General features: G+C 36.7%; 1 protein-coding gene and 1 long non-coding RNA gene across 3 annotated transcripts in view; one reads left to right on the top strand and one right to left on the bottom strand.

Moving 5' to 3' along the window:
* RAP1B (RAP1B, member of RAS oncogene family) overlaps nt 1–9,735 on the bottom strand; it is a 60,395-nt gene extending 50,660 nt beyond the window's left edge. The window contains exon 1 of the mRNA XM_074226096.1: nt 9,656–9,735. The gene's annotated coding sequence lies outside the window, so the exon portion shown is untranslated. The remainder of the gene's footprint in view (nt 1–9,655) is intronic.
* On the top strand, nt 50–6,522 carry LOC141514922 (uncharacterized). Of its 2 annotated transcripts, none has more exons than XR_012476150.1 (3): nt 50–79; nt 5,633–5,699; nt 6,328–6,522. It is a non-coding gene; the product is annotated as an uncharacterized LOC141514922 (long non-coding RNA). The 2 variants fall into 2 exon arrangements; XR_012476149.1 differs by lacking the exon at nt 50–79 and adding an exon at nt 1,836–2,284.
* Nucleotides 9,736–16,082: the final 6,347 nt, after the last annotated feature.

Below are 16,082 nucleotides of genomic sequence, written 5' to 3'. Positions count from 1 at the left end.
GGGGCGAGGCTGCGGCCGGTCCACGTGGAGCCCGAGGCTAGACACCTCTAGTATGCGCCTGCTGTGTGTGAGACCTCTAGTATGCTCCTACTGGGTACCGTGTGTCTGTGCCTGTGTGTATGAGACCTCTAGTATGTTCCTACTGGGTACTGTGTGTCTGTGTCTGTGTGTGTGAGACCTCTAGTATGCTCCGTATGTTTATGTTTGTGACCTTTAGTATGCTCCTACTGTGTGTGTGTATGTATGTGTGTGTGTGAGAGAGACCTTTAGTATGCTCCTACTGGTTTCTGTGTGTGTGTGTGTGTGTGTGTGTGTGTGTGTGTGTGTGTGTGTGTGAGACCTCTAGTATGCTCCTACTGGGTACTGTGTGTGTGTGACCTCTAGTATCCTCCTACTGGGTAGTGTGTGTGTGTGTGTGTGAGAGAGAGAGAGAGAGAGAGAGAGAGAGAGAGAGAGAGAGAGAGAGAGAGACCTTTAGTATGCTCCTACTGGTTTCTGTGTGTGTGTGTGTGAGACCTCTAGTATGCTCCTACTGGGTACTGTATGTTTATGTTTGTGACCTTTAGTATATTCCTACTGTTGTGTGTATGTATGTATGTGTGTGAGAGAGACCTTTAGTATGCTCCTACTGGTTTCTGTGTGTGTGTGAGACCTCTAGTATGCTCCTACTGGATACTGTGTGTGTGTGTGAGAGAGACCTCTGGTATGCTCCTACTGGGTACTGTGTGTGTATGTGTGTGTGTGTGTGAGAGAGAGACCTTTAGTATGCTCCTACTAGTTACTGTGTGTGTGTGTGACCTCTAGTATGCTCCTACTGGGTACTGTGTGTATATGTTTATGTGTGACCTTTAGTATGTTCCTACTGTGTGTGTGTGAGAGAAAGACCTTTAGTATTCTCCTACTGGTTACTCTGTGTGTGTGTGTGTGTGTGTATGTGTGTGTGTGTGTGTATTTGTAATCTTTAGTATGTTCCTACTGGGTACTCTGTGTTTTTGTATTGGGGAAGAGAAGGTAGGGCAAAAGCCCACCCCTACTTTTTTTTTAGTGTTTTTTTTTTGCAAGTCAATGGGGTTAAGTGGCTTGCCCAAGGCCACACAGCTAGGTAATTATTAAGTGTCTGAGGTCAGATTTGAACCCAGGTCCTCCTGACTCCAGGGCCAGTGCTCTATCCACTGCGCCACCTAGCAGCCCCTCAGCCCCTACCTTTGAGGAGGTCACAGTCTAATGCAGCAAGTGACCTCTTACAAACAAAACATATACAGGATAGATTGTGAGCATTTATTAAGCGCCTACTACTGTCCAATGCCACCAGTAGACATTTACTAAGCACCTACTACATGCTGGGCTCTGTTTGTGCTAAGATCTAGGGCAAAAGACAACCTCCTCTCATTGGTGTAACATGGGAGGCAACTATTTACCAATAAATCAATTGCAAGGCTATATTGGAAACAATCCACAGAAGGAAGACTTCAGAAATAGCTGGGCCAAACTGTATAAATATTATCTTATTGGATCCCCACAACAAAAATAGCCCTAGAAAGTTTGATTTTAATAGGGACTAATTTGAAAGAAGGTGAGGCACCTGCCTCCACCTGAAAGGAGGAAATTGGCCACACCTGGTCAAGTTAAACCAATACTCCACCAATTAAGATTAAATTCCAAGTGCAGTAGCAAAAGCCAGGAGATAGAAAAATGGAGAAAAAAAGACAAATAACCGGAATTTACATTCTAATGGAGAAAGATAAAAGTAGGAAAGGAAGCTGTTGGGGAGGTGGGGTGAGTATTGTGGGGAAATACCAGGAGAAAGTCCAGGAAGGAAGATTTGGTGGCTTGGGAATCCTTAAAAGGGAGGATAACATCCTTTTTTGCCTTAATGTTCATCCCACATCACCCGTCCACCTGGTCAATGGAACTTCCAGATATAGACTAGTCTAGGTCTATTTTCCAAGAAGTCTGTGATGAATAAAAAATCATTCTTGCCACTGCTAGCTAAAACGACATAAGATGTTGCATTGATTTGGTTTTCAAACTTACATAAATTGTATTGATTTGGTCTTCTTTCCATCGAAGTGGGAACATCCTTCCTCAAAGCAAATTGACTTTATGACTTACACTTGGGGTCAAGGTTACCAAGTTATGGGAATTGACCAGGGTCACACACACACTGCAAGACTGTAGGTGAAATTGGGTAAATTCAAGCAATCTATTCAATTCTTTTATTTTTTTTTTTAGGTTTTTGCAAGGCAAATGGGGTTAAGCGGTTTGCCCAAGGCCATACAGCTAGGTAATTATTAAGTGTCTGAGGCTGGATTTGAACTCAGGTACTCCTGACTCCAGGGCTGTTGCTTTATCCACTGCACCACCCAATCTATTCAATTCTTGAACTTGAAAGCAGATGATGGCTCTTTTAGCTTATAGACTTTCCTGTTCTGAGAACTTGATATCATTTCCTCTACAGAAATCCAAATGTTTCCCCTACTCTCTATCCATTTATCCACAAAGATTAAAAACTATCAGATTTTCTTAAAAAATGGAGGGGGGGGAGGAGGGGGATATAAAATCATAGCAAAGAACTGACAAGGAACAAAATCAAAATATATTTCTGATAGTGTGTTCAACAGTCACATACCCATAGTCCCAATTTTCTCTAACCAAAGGAGAGATTTACATTTTCTTATTTCTTATGTGCAACATTTTGTCATTATAATGAAATGGAGCAGTTAGATGACACAATGACTTTAATTTCCTTTTAGTCTGGAAGGCTTGAGTTTAAATCGGGTCTCAGATACAAGTAATGTAGCCCTGTACAAGTTGCCAACCTCAGTTTCCCCATCTGTAAAACCTATATCCCAGGGTTATTATGAAGATCAAATGAGACAATAATGATTGTCATGAGCTTAGTTTAGCTTAACTTGGCGTATCTTAAGTGCTCTATAAATATTTGATATTTCTATTTAGTGATTTCTTTATTAAGTATTCAGTTTCATTTTACTATTCCCTTCTGGTTCTATTACATCTGGTAATAGTCTTCAATTTTGTGTGTACTGTTTTCTTTGTTCTGCTAACTTCTCTATGCATTAAATTCATATATGTTTTCCCATGATTAATCCTTGTCATGCTTTACAGAGTAGCTATTTTTTTTTATTCCAATCATGTACCACAGTTTGCTTAACCATTTCCCAATTGTTGAACATGCATTCTTTGTTTCTGGTTCCTTGCTATCACAAAAAGTGCCACTATGAATGTTTTGTTATATGTTGTTGTTCAGCTGTTTTTTAGTCTGACTCTTTGTGAGCCCATTTGCGGTTTTCTTGGCAAAGATGCCAGAATGATTTGTCATTTCTTTTTCTATCTCCTTTTCTTGTAGGTGAGGAAACTGAGGCAAATAGGGTTAAGTGACTTGCCAGGGTCTGAGTGACTTGCCACAGTATCTGAGATTAGATTTGATCTCCTCTATGAAAATGAGCCTTCCATTTTATTCATGGGAGTTTTCTAACTTTGATAGGAATTTGTATCTTTTTTTCCTAGAGATAATAGGCAACAAATTAATAGGTTTGAGCAGGGGACTTTGATGCTCAGACTTGTGCCATAAGAAGATAATGGTATTAAGAGTGGATTGGAGGGAAAATTTGGTACAGGAAAACCAATTGAAAGATTAATATAGGTGGCCAAGGAGGGAGATAATGAGGACTGAAACTAATGTGGGCCTGTGTAAAGGGAGAAAAGGAATACATGCCAAAGATGTTAAGGGAGAAGTGTGAAGACTTTGCAGGTGATAGGATGGTGAGAGGGTTAGGATTAGAGAAATAATGGAATTGCCTACAAATGAAACAGGGAAATTTAGAGAAACTGGTGGGTCTGGAGGATTAAAAATGAGTTTGTCTTGTACCCGTTCACTGAAATGATTTGTGTAGAACAGTGGGGTCAAACTCAAACGGAAACAGAGTTTACTATTATGTATATAAGGATCCTTGCAAGTCATATGTTGATTTAGTTTTAAATTGTATGATTATCTATGTTTTATTGTATTTTTATTTGTTTTGATAAATATTTCCCAATTCCATTTTAATCTAGTTCTGGTTGGGCCAGGAGTGTTGCTCCATGTTTATCTCCTCTAGTCTCTGGTCTGGAATATTTAGACTTTTGAAGGGTGAACAAAAGAAGGAAACTTTCAAATAGATTTTTCCTTTCCCAAAAGGATGTGGATCATCAAGACTCTTAATTCTAAAGTTCTCTGATATTTAGAAACCACTTAATTCTAGGAAGTTATGGAATTGTATATTTACAAAGGTATGGTATGTTATGTATATGTTTGTTGCATATTAAAAATATAAATATCAAATGAGATAAGGGCCTAGCATAGGACTTGGTCTCTATATCATAAATATTAGTTATTTCTATTTAGCTTTTTTTTTTTTTTTTTTAGGTTTTTGCAAGGCAAACGGGTTAAGTGGCTTGCCCAAGGCCACACAGCTAGGTAATTATTAAATGTCTGAGACTGGATTTGAGCCCAGGTACTCCTGACTCCAGGGCCAGTGCTTTATCCACTACGCCACCTAGCCGCCCCCTATTTAGCTATTTTCAACATAAATATCTCGTTTTTTACAAATTGAGTATTTTCTTCATAAGTATCTCATATTTCATTTAAAATTTAGTATCATCTTACTGTTCCTTCTTTTTACTTCGTATTGTCTTTTGTTCTAGTTCTATCCTTGTTTTCTATATAAGAAAAGAGGTATAACTATACTATTAGTCTGCTGTATTTAGCTTGGTGGCAAAACTGGGTTCAAATTTTATCTGTGATATTTACTGTATATACTTAGCCTTTGTCTGCTTCAGGCAGCTTACTAGTATTTATATGCATAAAAAGATTATTGGTTTCTCCTGGGTACTGCTATCTCCCATGGATATGCTCCTCCTATAATCTTGACTATAGGATGGCACCTAGGGCAGACTGGTCTCATTCCTCTCCAGGATGCACTTGGGATTGCTTCTCCTATGTTTCCAGTGGTACCTTTCTCCCTCCCACCCTCCAGCTTCCTCTTATGTGATGTCTTCAGCCATTAGAATATAAGCTCCTGGAGATCAGGGACTAGGTTAGTATTACAGTGCATAGAGCCCTGGGCCTAGAATAAAGAAGACTTGAATTCAATTCTAGCCTCAGATACTTACTCAGATGCTTAGCCATGTGACTCTGGGCTAGTCATTTAACTGCTATTTGCCTTAGTTTCCTCATCTGTAAAATGGGCATTATAATCATACCCAAGCCATTTAACATCTATTTGCCTCAGTTTTCTCATTTATAAAATGGGGATAATACCTGCCTCCCAGGGTAGTTGTGATTATCAAATGAGATAATACTTGTAAAACACTTAGAATAGTACCTGAATTTAGTAAATGTTCTTTAAATCTAAGTTATTATTATTATCTTTGTAGTTTCTGTTTGGGGTATATAATAAGGACTTAATAATGTGAGTTAGCTCACTGATTTTCATCTGCATTATTAGAAGCATTTCCCATATTGGAATTTCTCTATTTGATAAACTTACAGATATGTAAAATATTTGCATGTGATTTATATTGGCTACTTCACTGGGTTTCATTCACACAAGTCTTCCTTTTGTGAATGCAGATCACAACCAATGCACAAGAGATGCTAGATTGGAAAACAGGAACGAGATGCAAATTATGACTCTAAGGTAAGTCACTTTGCTTCTCTGGGCCTCATCTGAAAAAAAAAAGAGGTTGGACTAGCTTATCTCTAGGTCCCAAATCAATAATCCTGTATCTTCCAGCTTCTTCCATATATCCTCTATATGTCTTCAGCCATTAGAATGTTAAGCTCCTGAGAGTAGAGACTATCTTGAGGAAGTAAGGTAAACAGAGTGAATAACACTGGCCCTGGAGTAAGGAAACTCAAATTCAGCCTCAGATACTAGCTGTGTGACCCTGGGCAAGTCATTCAATCCTGATGGACTTAGTTTCCTCTTCTGTAAAATGAGCTGGAGAAGCAAATGGCAAACCATTTCAGTATCTTTGCCAAGAAACAAAAGGTAGGATATGGCCATACAACATCTCTTAAAACTTTTCAAAAATACTCTTCAGAAGATCTGACCAGGAAGCTTTCTTCTGGGATTTAAAAAATATCTTTATCATGGAATACTGTTGTCCTATTAGAAACCAGGAGGGATGGGAATTCAGGGAAGCCTAGAGGGATTTGCATGAACTGATGCTTATCGAGATGAGCAAAGCCAGAAAAACATTGTACACCCTAACAGCAACAGGGGAGGTGATGATCAACCTTGATGGACTTGCTCATTCTATCAGGTCAACAATCAGGGACAATTTGGGTCTATCTGCAATGGAGAATACCACCTGTATCAAGAGAAAGAATTGTGGAGTTTGAACAAAGACCAAAGACTATTACCTTTAATTTAGAAAAAAAAAACAAACCTAATATCTTATTGTCTGATCTTGCTATCTCGTATACTTTATTTTTCTTCCTTAAGGATATGATTTTTCTCTTATCACATTCAATTTGGATCAATGTGTACCATGGAAACAATGTAAAGACTGGCAATTTGCCTTCTGTGGGAGGTGGGGGAGGGAAGCAAGATTAGGGGGAAAAAATTGTAAAACTCAAATAAAATTTTTAAAATGGAAAAAAATCTGTAACAGTTTTTGGTTACCAATATGATACTCAGACTATCTGTAATCATTCATACTCATTTTATGACTGACCCACATACTTTTCTGGTCATATAAGTCCTTGGTGATCTCTCTTATTGACTTATTAGCAAGTCATCATTTGTAATGGACCATCCTGAGCCTTCCCAGTACCCTCTAGGCTACCTGCAGATGGGATGGAATTCACTGGAATGATGGTTGACTAGGCTTTTTGGCTACCAAGTATCACTTGTAGAATGTTGAGAATATTCTAGAAATTACAAATAAGGTAGCCATAATGTTTATTCCTTTGGCAGAAACTTCTCATTTCAACTGATATTTGTTTAAAGTTTAAAGTTTTATCTCAACTAAATTCTAAATTTTTTAATCAACACAAGCACAGTAGATTTTCTCCCTATGAAATACAAGCCCACCATAATAATTTATGAATTAACATTTAATACAATGGTAAGGAGTTAAACACATTTACTTTTACATCTGTTAGTTAGTAGTCCCCAAATGAACAGTGCTAAAGTTAAATTCCATAAAACTATTTTCTTTATTAAGGGTGAAGAAACAGTTTGTAATATATGTATATATAAATATAAGTATATATACATATGCAATATGTATCTGTACATATACATTTAACTATTCTCAAATGCTTTTTTTGTTTTTGAAAATGTTTGCCAATATACTAATATGAAAATTTAAAAAGGAGACTATTTTGAAAATTTTGAAATAAGTTACTTTTTGAAGCTGAGAAAAAATATGAATGGAATGCTGAATTTGGAATGAGAAAACACCTATTATAGAATCCTCTCTTTAATACTTACTAGCAGTTTGATAATGGACAAATTACTTAACCTCTCTCTGAACACAAGTTTTCTCATTTACAAATCTGAGATAATAATACATGTCTCCTGGAGTGATTGTAAGTCTCAAATGTATGAGATAATGTGTATTAAATACTTTGCAAACCTCAAGATGCTACATAAACACCTACTATCCTAGTCCCAGTGGCAGTCAGGCAATAGTCATTTAGTAAGAACCTATTGTATGTCAAATATTACAAAGAGCTAGGAATACAAAGAAAGTCAAAAGACAGACCTTGTTTTCTTTTTTGGCAAGGCAATGGGGTTAAGTGGCTTGCCCAAGATCACACAGCCAGGCAGTTATTAAATGCCTGAGGCTGGATTGGAACTCAGGTCCTCCTGACTCCAGGGCCACTGCACCACCTAGCTGCTTCCAGACCCTGTTTTCAAAAAACTCAAAGTCTAACAGGGAGACAGCCTGAATATAGACAACAAAATATAGACAGGATACATTAGAGATAAACAAAAGAGTGAAGTCACTAACATAGCACATATCATGATATCACATCATTGAATTCAGACTGAATACTTGATATGAACCTCCTCACCTCTGGAAAGGTTTTTGTAGCAGTCAAGAGTCTGAACTTGTTGAAGCCTTATACTGGTTCAAACATACCTCTTGTAGACAAATGTGACTTTTGACAAGTTCATTGCTATGTATCATTCTTTTTTTTTTCAGGAGGCATACCATTGTGTATAGATAGAAAATAGGGGTTATGCATACCTGTATGTATGGGTGTTGTACAGACATTTTATACACACACACACACACACACAAATATATCACCATAGATTGTTGGGTATTTGAGAATATTCTAGAAATTGGGGGCAGCTAGATGGCACAGTGAAAGAGTACTGGCCTTGGAGACAGGAGGACAGGAGTTAGAATCCAGCCTTAGACACTTGCCGCTTACTAGCTGTGTGACTTTGGGCAGGTCATTTAACTCTGACTGCTTCATGTTCAGGGTCATCTCCAATTGTCCTGATTTTTATCTGGCCACTGGACCCAGATACTTTGGAGAGAAAAAAAGTGAAGCTGATGACTTCTCATAGCATCCCCTCACTGAAATCTAATTCATGTTCTTGTCATGGCATCACCTCCCTGATGTCTTGGTCTTCTTCGAAAATGAAGGACAAACACCATCATCATCAGAAATTACAGATAAACTAAAACTTTATATACTCCAAAGACTCATAGAGCCCTGAATGCCTTAAGATATACCACTGGTGAAATTGTTTCACATTTTATTTAAATTTCAGAGTTAGACATTATGAACCAAAAAAATGTCCTTCCTCAGCTCCTAATGCAATTCAAAATAAATAATTTCAAAAATTACAAAGTGATCCACAGTTATTCCATCCCCATCATGACTTTCCCTATTGTCATTTCATTATACCACTGCCAGCACAAGATATTAAATGAAAATTTTGGAGGAGTTTTGTGCAAAGACCAACAGATAACACAGAATCTATGACAAATACTTATTTCAACTTTTACAAGCTACTGTAAAAGAAAAGAGGAGAGGAGAAAGAGAGAGATGAGAGGGGAGGGGAGGGGAGGGGAGGGGAGGGGAGAGGAGAAAATAAAATAAAGGAAAATTCAGATCTCTTTTCTGGTATAAAGGGAGGACCAAAACATTTTAGGTGGATTTTCCAGGTCACATGATGGTTGTGTGAGGATGCCACCCCCCCTAATCCCCACACTGTGGAAAGGATAAACTATATGCATTTTTCTCTCCCTATCTCACATTTTTTCCCTATTTGATGATTGGAAAACATGTTTCTGGAAAGAAAAATGAAGCACTATACCTAATAATATGCCAAAATATGGCCTTAAAAGGGGCTCTGAAGTTGCTTTACCTTGTAGTAGTAGTCAGTATTCTTGAAGTTTCTATTTGGTTTTGTCATGTTTCTGACCGAGGCACCTTCAGTTTCTACTTACTAACTCCTTAGCCTAGAATTTAAGACCTATTACAAACTGCCTCACACTTGGAGAACAGAAGGTAGAATGTGAACTGAGAAGAGGATAAGAGGAAACATAGTCAGAGAAGGTGGTTCTTTCATGGGCTAAAATCCAAGGGAGGCAAGAAGAGAGGAGCTTTGTATTGCCTTACCTTTGAAAAGAGCAGCTTCATTGTAGAATGTTTCCACATCAGTGTTTATTGAACAAGCCACTATTTGTTTACCCCAATCCCAGCTTGCTCAATGATGTTCATAACAGAGAGATAAGTTGTCTTATATAATCTTAGAAGGGGCAAGTTGTTTTAGTCCCTTTACAAGGCTAACTTTAGTAGGAGTGATGGGGGGGAGGGGGGAAAGTTGCTATATCTTGCCTGTAAAGATACTTATAGACAACTTTCAAATTAAATTGTTTTCCTTAGGATATAGTCTGCTATTCTCCTGTGTGCATACAACCTGCTTATGACCTTCTCTATAGCTGAAACAGAAAGCAGTTCTTTCTGTTTGTCTTCTGATGGTAAAGTATTAGCCTAATGTTGAAATGGTCTCCATTTCTTGTTCTATTATTTTTCCAAGTGGAATGTTTTTATCCATTGCATTCCCTTTCAAAGAGATTCCCATGGGTATTTGTTTGCTAGTTGTTGCTATTAAAGACAAAGAAATACTAACTAGGAACTATCAAATACTCAATCAGTATATTTCATGTGAGGGGATTGAGAATCCTCTGGGATTTGGCTCTATAAGTAATTCCCACTCCCATTTCTTTTTTATTTTTAATTTCCCTTTTTGCAGTAGCTCCAGTCCCTCTGCCCACAAAACATTCAAATACAAATATCTTCCTATCCTTTTAAAAAACAGCTTCCTTTAACTCTGCTACCTTCTTATTACCCTCCCATTTCTCTCCTTTTTCCTTAATTGATATATTGCTAAACATATTAATAGAGTTGTTTATATTGTGTTTACTTTCTCAATGACCATCTCCTTCTCAAATACCTCCCAATTCCACTATTCCATTGTCATTGCTCTCTTGAAGGTGAGCCATGACAATAAAATTTAATGGTGCTGGGGCTGTGGAGAAGCAGACACACTATGACATTGCTTGATTAGCTATGAAATGATACAGTGATTTTGGAAAGCAATATCACAAGATATAAATATATAAATATTCTTTGACGCACAGATTCTGTTGCTAGTGTTGTGTCTTAAATGTTATTAAATGAGGTAAAAAACCCCTACAATTATAGACAGTTTTCTTTTTCTTTTTTTGTTTTTTTTTTTGCAAGGCAAATGGGGTTAAGTGGCTTGCCCAAGGCCACACAACTAGGTAATTATTAAGTGTCTGAGACCAGATTTGAACCCAGGTACTCCTGACTCCAAGGCCAGTGCTTTATCCACTACACCACCTAGGTGCCCATGGCCTCAGACTTAGTAATTACCTAGCTGTGTGACCTTGGGCAAGTCACTTAATCCCATTGCCTTAAAATTAAAAAAAAAAGAAAAGAAATAAGAGTTGCACAAATTTAGAGACATCTCCTTTCCCCCAAAAATATGAACTATTCGTGCCTGACCTGTGGTAAAACCTTCTCAACTTGTCTTTGATCGACTACAGTCAGGAACATTCTACCTTGACCTCAAAATAATTATGTCATTTTGTTTTTTTCTCAAGAATGAAGGACAGCAACCAATCAGTTCAAACTGCAAGCAATCTATGCTTTCCAAATCATAAGAAGTCAGAGGTAGAAGGGATTTCAGAGATCCTCTAGTCCAATTTATACCTGAACAAGAACCATATCTGACAAGGTCATCCAACTCTTATATTCTTCCAATGAGGTGAGCCCATTACTTTCAAAGGTAGCCAATTCTACTTTTGGGTGGTTTTAGTAGTTAATATGTTCTTTGAAACCAAGCCTAAATATAGCTTTGGTCTTTCTATCCACTGCTCCTTGTACTATACTCTGGGCTGAAGCAGAGCGATTCTGGTCATTCTCCCATGTGCTGGTCCTTCAGATATTTGAAAAAAAGCTACCGTTTTTCCTAAGGTTTTTTCCCCCAGAAGAAACAAATCCTTTTCCTTCATTTGTCATAAACTCAAATATCTTCCAGGCATAGTGTACAGAGCACTGGGTTTGGGATATGGAAAATTCATCTTCATGAATTCAAATTCAGTCTCAGAGACTTATTAGCTATGTAACCCTTGATAACCCTGTTTGCCTCAGTTTCTTTATCTGCAAAATGAGCTGGAGAAGGAATGGCAAACCGCTTAAGTAATTTTGCCAAATGGGGTCATAAAGAGCTGGACACAATTGAAATGACAGAATGACAAGAATATATATTTATTAACTTGATTGCCCCTCTTTGGCTGCTTTCCAGTACTTCCTAAAGTATTGTTCCCGGAACTGAATGCAATGCTCCAGATACAATCTGACCTGGGCAGAGCTCATGGATATTACACAAAATGCCTCTCTATATGTAATTCAAGATTATATTAGCTTTTGTGGATGCTCTATCACACCATTGACTTATTTCGAGCTTAGATTCCACTGAAAACTACAGATTTTTTTAGATGAACTACCCACCACCAGTAACACCCAACAGCAACATAAGTTTAAGATTTTATAGTTATCTCTGAAATTTCATATCATTTGGTACAAATTTCTGAGCTGTCAAAATCTTTTTAAATTCTGACATCTATGTGTTTCCTATCCAGGGAATTGAATGTAAATATAACAAACCAACTCCATGAAAAAAATGTATATACAACATATCTTTAAAGTTTAATTGGCATTATTATCATTTTCTCTAGCATTTTCTTAATTCTAGACATTCAATAAAACAATAAATTACATCTTGATTTGTTCCATTTGTTGATTTAAATGCTCATAGTGAAAAATTTAACAATCAACTCTGTTAGAGACTGATAGAGAGCTCCAAGAAATCCCTGTGGATATCTATTTCAATTTTGTCTCATCTGCCAATTTGGTAAATATAAAACTTATACATTTTTCTAAATCATTCATGAAAACATAGGACCAGACACAGATTTCTGGGGCACTATAATGGAGACATCCTTCAAATCATTAATAGTCACTCATTGGGTCTAGCACATATTGGGTCCAGTTTCAAATCCAAAGAATTCATCTAACTCACCTTTTTTTTTTCCCTTTTGGTCTTTTCCACGAGAATTAGACTAGAATTCCCCCAAGATTTTATAAATGACATCTAAAATCTAAGTAAGCTCCATTACATCTCATTCTCTGCATTCTGAAAATGTCAGAAAAGGGTTAGTCTATCATCACCTGTGCTTGATAAACCATAATGGTTCTTTGAGAGCACCATTTTTCTCTTCTGGTTCTTCTCTCACTACCCATTTAATCATATATTTTAGTTTGACTGGAATTGAAGTTAAACTCACTGGTATTTAATTTGTTCTCCCTTCTCTTCCCTTCCTAGGAAATTGGAACATTTGACTTTTTTCAATCCTCTAGTATCTCTTCTGATCACCACAGTCTTTCAGAGATTACTGATAGTGACTGAGTAATTATATCTGTCAGCTTTTTTCAGTTCCTAAGGATTCAACTAATTTGAGCCTGCTAAACCTGAATTCATCAAGGACAGTTTAGGTGCTGTCTCACTAGTCCCTTACTTATCTTTGGAATCGATTTCCCATTAGCCATGTTAGTTTTGGGCTTTTCATTTTTAAAAATAATTCTCCTTTATAGAAAAAAATAGTAGAAAATGAAATTGAATAGTTATTTGTTCTCTCCATCACCAGTTATCATTGTCCCATATTTCCTTAGCCACAGTCCTGTTCCTTCTTTGATTCTTCTTATTGCATTATTATTTTTAAAAAAAGCATCCTTTTGTCATTTTCAGCTTTCTCTACCGGCTTTGGCTTATTATGAACTTTAGCATTCCTAACAGGACTATGGTATACTTTTGTCTCCCATTTGTTGCCTGTTTCCAACTTTTGAACATTCCTTTAAAAAAAAACTAAGATGATTGGTTAATTTCCTCTATTTTCTTCATGGAGGGATTTTTTAATCTGAACTTAAACATAAAAAATTATTCATTCCAAACACGAACAGAATACAAAAAGAGGATTTGCATATTAGCCATGAGCTTACATTTTCATAATTTGCCTTTTAAAAAAGTATATAAAAATATCATGCATTACTCTCAAAAGTTTGCTTACCTGTTTCCTTTGGAACTTCCTTTTGTTCTCTTTTTCAGTGGCTCTTTTTTTAACCTCTTTATTACTAACCCCTTCCCCAGTTAAAAAAAAAAAACAGGAGGGAAATCACATTTAACAGATAACCATAGTGAAACAAAACATTTCCAAAGTGGCTATGTATGTCTTTTTCTACACTTGGAATTCGTCACCTCTCTGCCAGGTGGTAAGAAACCTATTTCATCTTAAGTCCTTTGAAGAAATAATTGACCAATGCATTCATCAGGGTTCTTAATTTTTTCCAAATTGTAGTTTTTTTTAGGATGTTGCTATCATTTTGATAAATTATTCTACTACTACACCCGTTACTCTGAATCACTTTCTTCTCCAGATCCTCTGAAATCATCTCTTATTTCTTAAGGAACAATATTTTGTTACATTCACATAGTGGTTCAGCCATTCTCCAATTGAGGGACACCCCTTCTAGTTGTTGCTTTTGCAATTGTTGGAAATGATAGAATCAATCTAATCACCCCACAACACACAGCACTCTGAACCATTTATGGGCCTTGCTTGCTCTCCCCTTGTGAGGTTGACCTCAATACCTCCCTAAGTATGATGATAAGTCTGGCTGAGGGACTTGGCTATTTCCTCCACAATCTGTATAAAAACATTAGCTAGTTAGATGAAAAGAGTACAATATCTGATGGTGGAAATCTAATGTCCTGTAAAGGAATTGATAAATTCTGGTCTCAGTCTTTTCCTTTATACATTATCAGAGGAGCCTCATGAATTTTGAAGAAATAGAATATTTAGAGTCAGAATTCTAGTAGTATCTTCAGGATGACTGATGGCAGTGTCTACACTGATAGCCAATGACAGACTGGATTTAATGAGAACTGGCAGATTCAAGACTAAAGAAGCCCAGCAGTAAAGGTATTTCTTGGGGATTCCTGCAAAAGAGTTAGAAGATCAAAAAGTTATCCATTTCTGTATATATTTTCTAAGCATGAACCTACTTTTCCCTGGACTCTATATATATACTGGATGAGAGAATGGGCCACAGAATTCTGAGGAGGGAACCTTTTATACCAATCATTCTTACTAAACACCCTTCCTTGGAATCTTTTATCATATTATTTCTCCATCCCAAATTCTAAGATAGAATGATCACTTCCCTTCCCCACCCAAGGGTTTTCATCTTTTCTATGTTGGTAATTAGCTTCTCCTTATTGGTAATAATGAGATTTGGATTTTTGGTTTTTCTACCTTTTGAAGGATGAAACTCCTCATAAGGAAAGGAGATACATTAGCTACTTTGTTTTTGTCAGAGATAGAGACACATCAACTTGAAACACAGAGTCAGAAACCTCTCCTTTGTAACCTTGTTATCCTCATTTCTGTCTTAGAAGCCCTTCCACCCTGGGGTCCTGCTCTTTTGATTGATAACTGCTTCTCTAGGACCATTATTTCACTCTGACTCTCAGGTGATCTTCATAGCTGTACCAGCTACTTAGGTACCCTTCCTCTCTATTTTCAGTTTGAAATTCTCTTGCTCAGATTATTAAATCTCCAGCAAATATATTTTTATTTATTCTTGTTAGATGCATTTATCCTTGGCTAAAAACTCATCATTTCCCACTCACCACATTATTTTCTTTTTAAAAAATTAGTTAAATTATTCAGTTAAAAAATTTAGCTAGCTAAATTCTATGATCAATTTATAATTTTAACCAGGTGGTCATTTTGAAATCTGTCTTTCCTCTGCTGAAACTTTTAACTTCAATCATCTGCAGAAAAGAGAACTCTACCTGAGTGCCTAAGGTCTACAGTTTCTTACCCAGAACATGGAACACTTACCATTGCTTTCCAACTTTCTTCTAAAGTGGTCATTTACCTCTACATAAATCATCATACCATAAAACAAGGGGGTTGGACTGGATGGATCACCTTTAAAGACTCTTCTAGTTCTAAATCTATGATCTCACAGTCCTGTAATCCACAAATGGCTAATGAAAGTCAGATTTGATGAGACTAGGGAATATCTCAGTGATAGTGAGAAGGAATAAAAAAGGTGAGCATCAGAAAAGAAGGAAAACTGAAATAAAATTTTATTTTCTTCCCTTGCTTTAGACAGAAGTTTTGCAAATACTTCAGTTCACTGCTGGGTCAGAATGCTGACTCACTTACCATTAAAAAAAAACAGTAAAAAATGATATTGAAATTTCAGATAGGCTTAGACGTACAGAAAACTTATAAATGCATTCTATTCCCCATGTAGCTTTTCCATTCAAACATTTATTAATGTTAATTTATTATGTTAATTTAATGTTAATTTGGGAATAGAAAGACAAAAACAAAAGGAAGTATTCTTGATGAGTTTATATTTTATTGGGGGATGTATACAAAATGTA

Source organism: Macrotis lagotis, chromosome 2 (genome assembly GCF_037893015.1).
Source record: "Macrotis lagotis isolate mMagLag1 chromosome 2, bilby.v1.9.chrom.fasta, whole genome shotgun sequence".
Lineage (NCBI taxonomy): Eukaryota > Metazoa > Chordata > Mammalia > Peramelemorphia > Peramelidae > Macrotis > Macrotis lagotis.
This window is presented reverse-complemented; position numbering and strand designations above follow the sequence as displayed.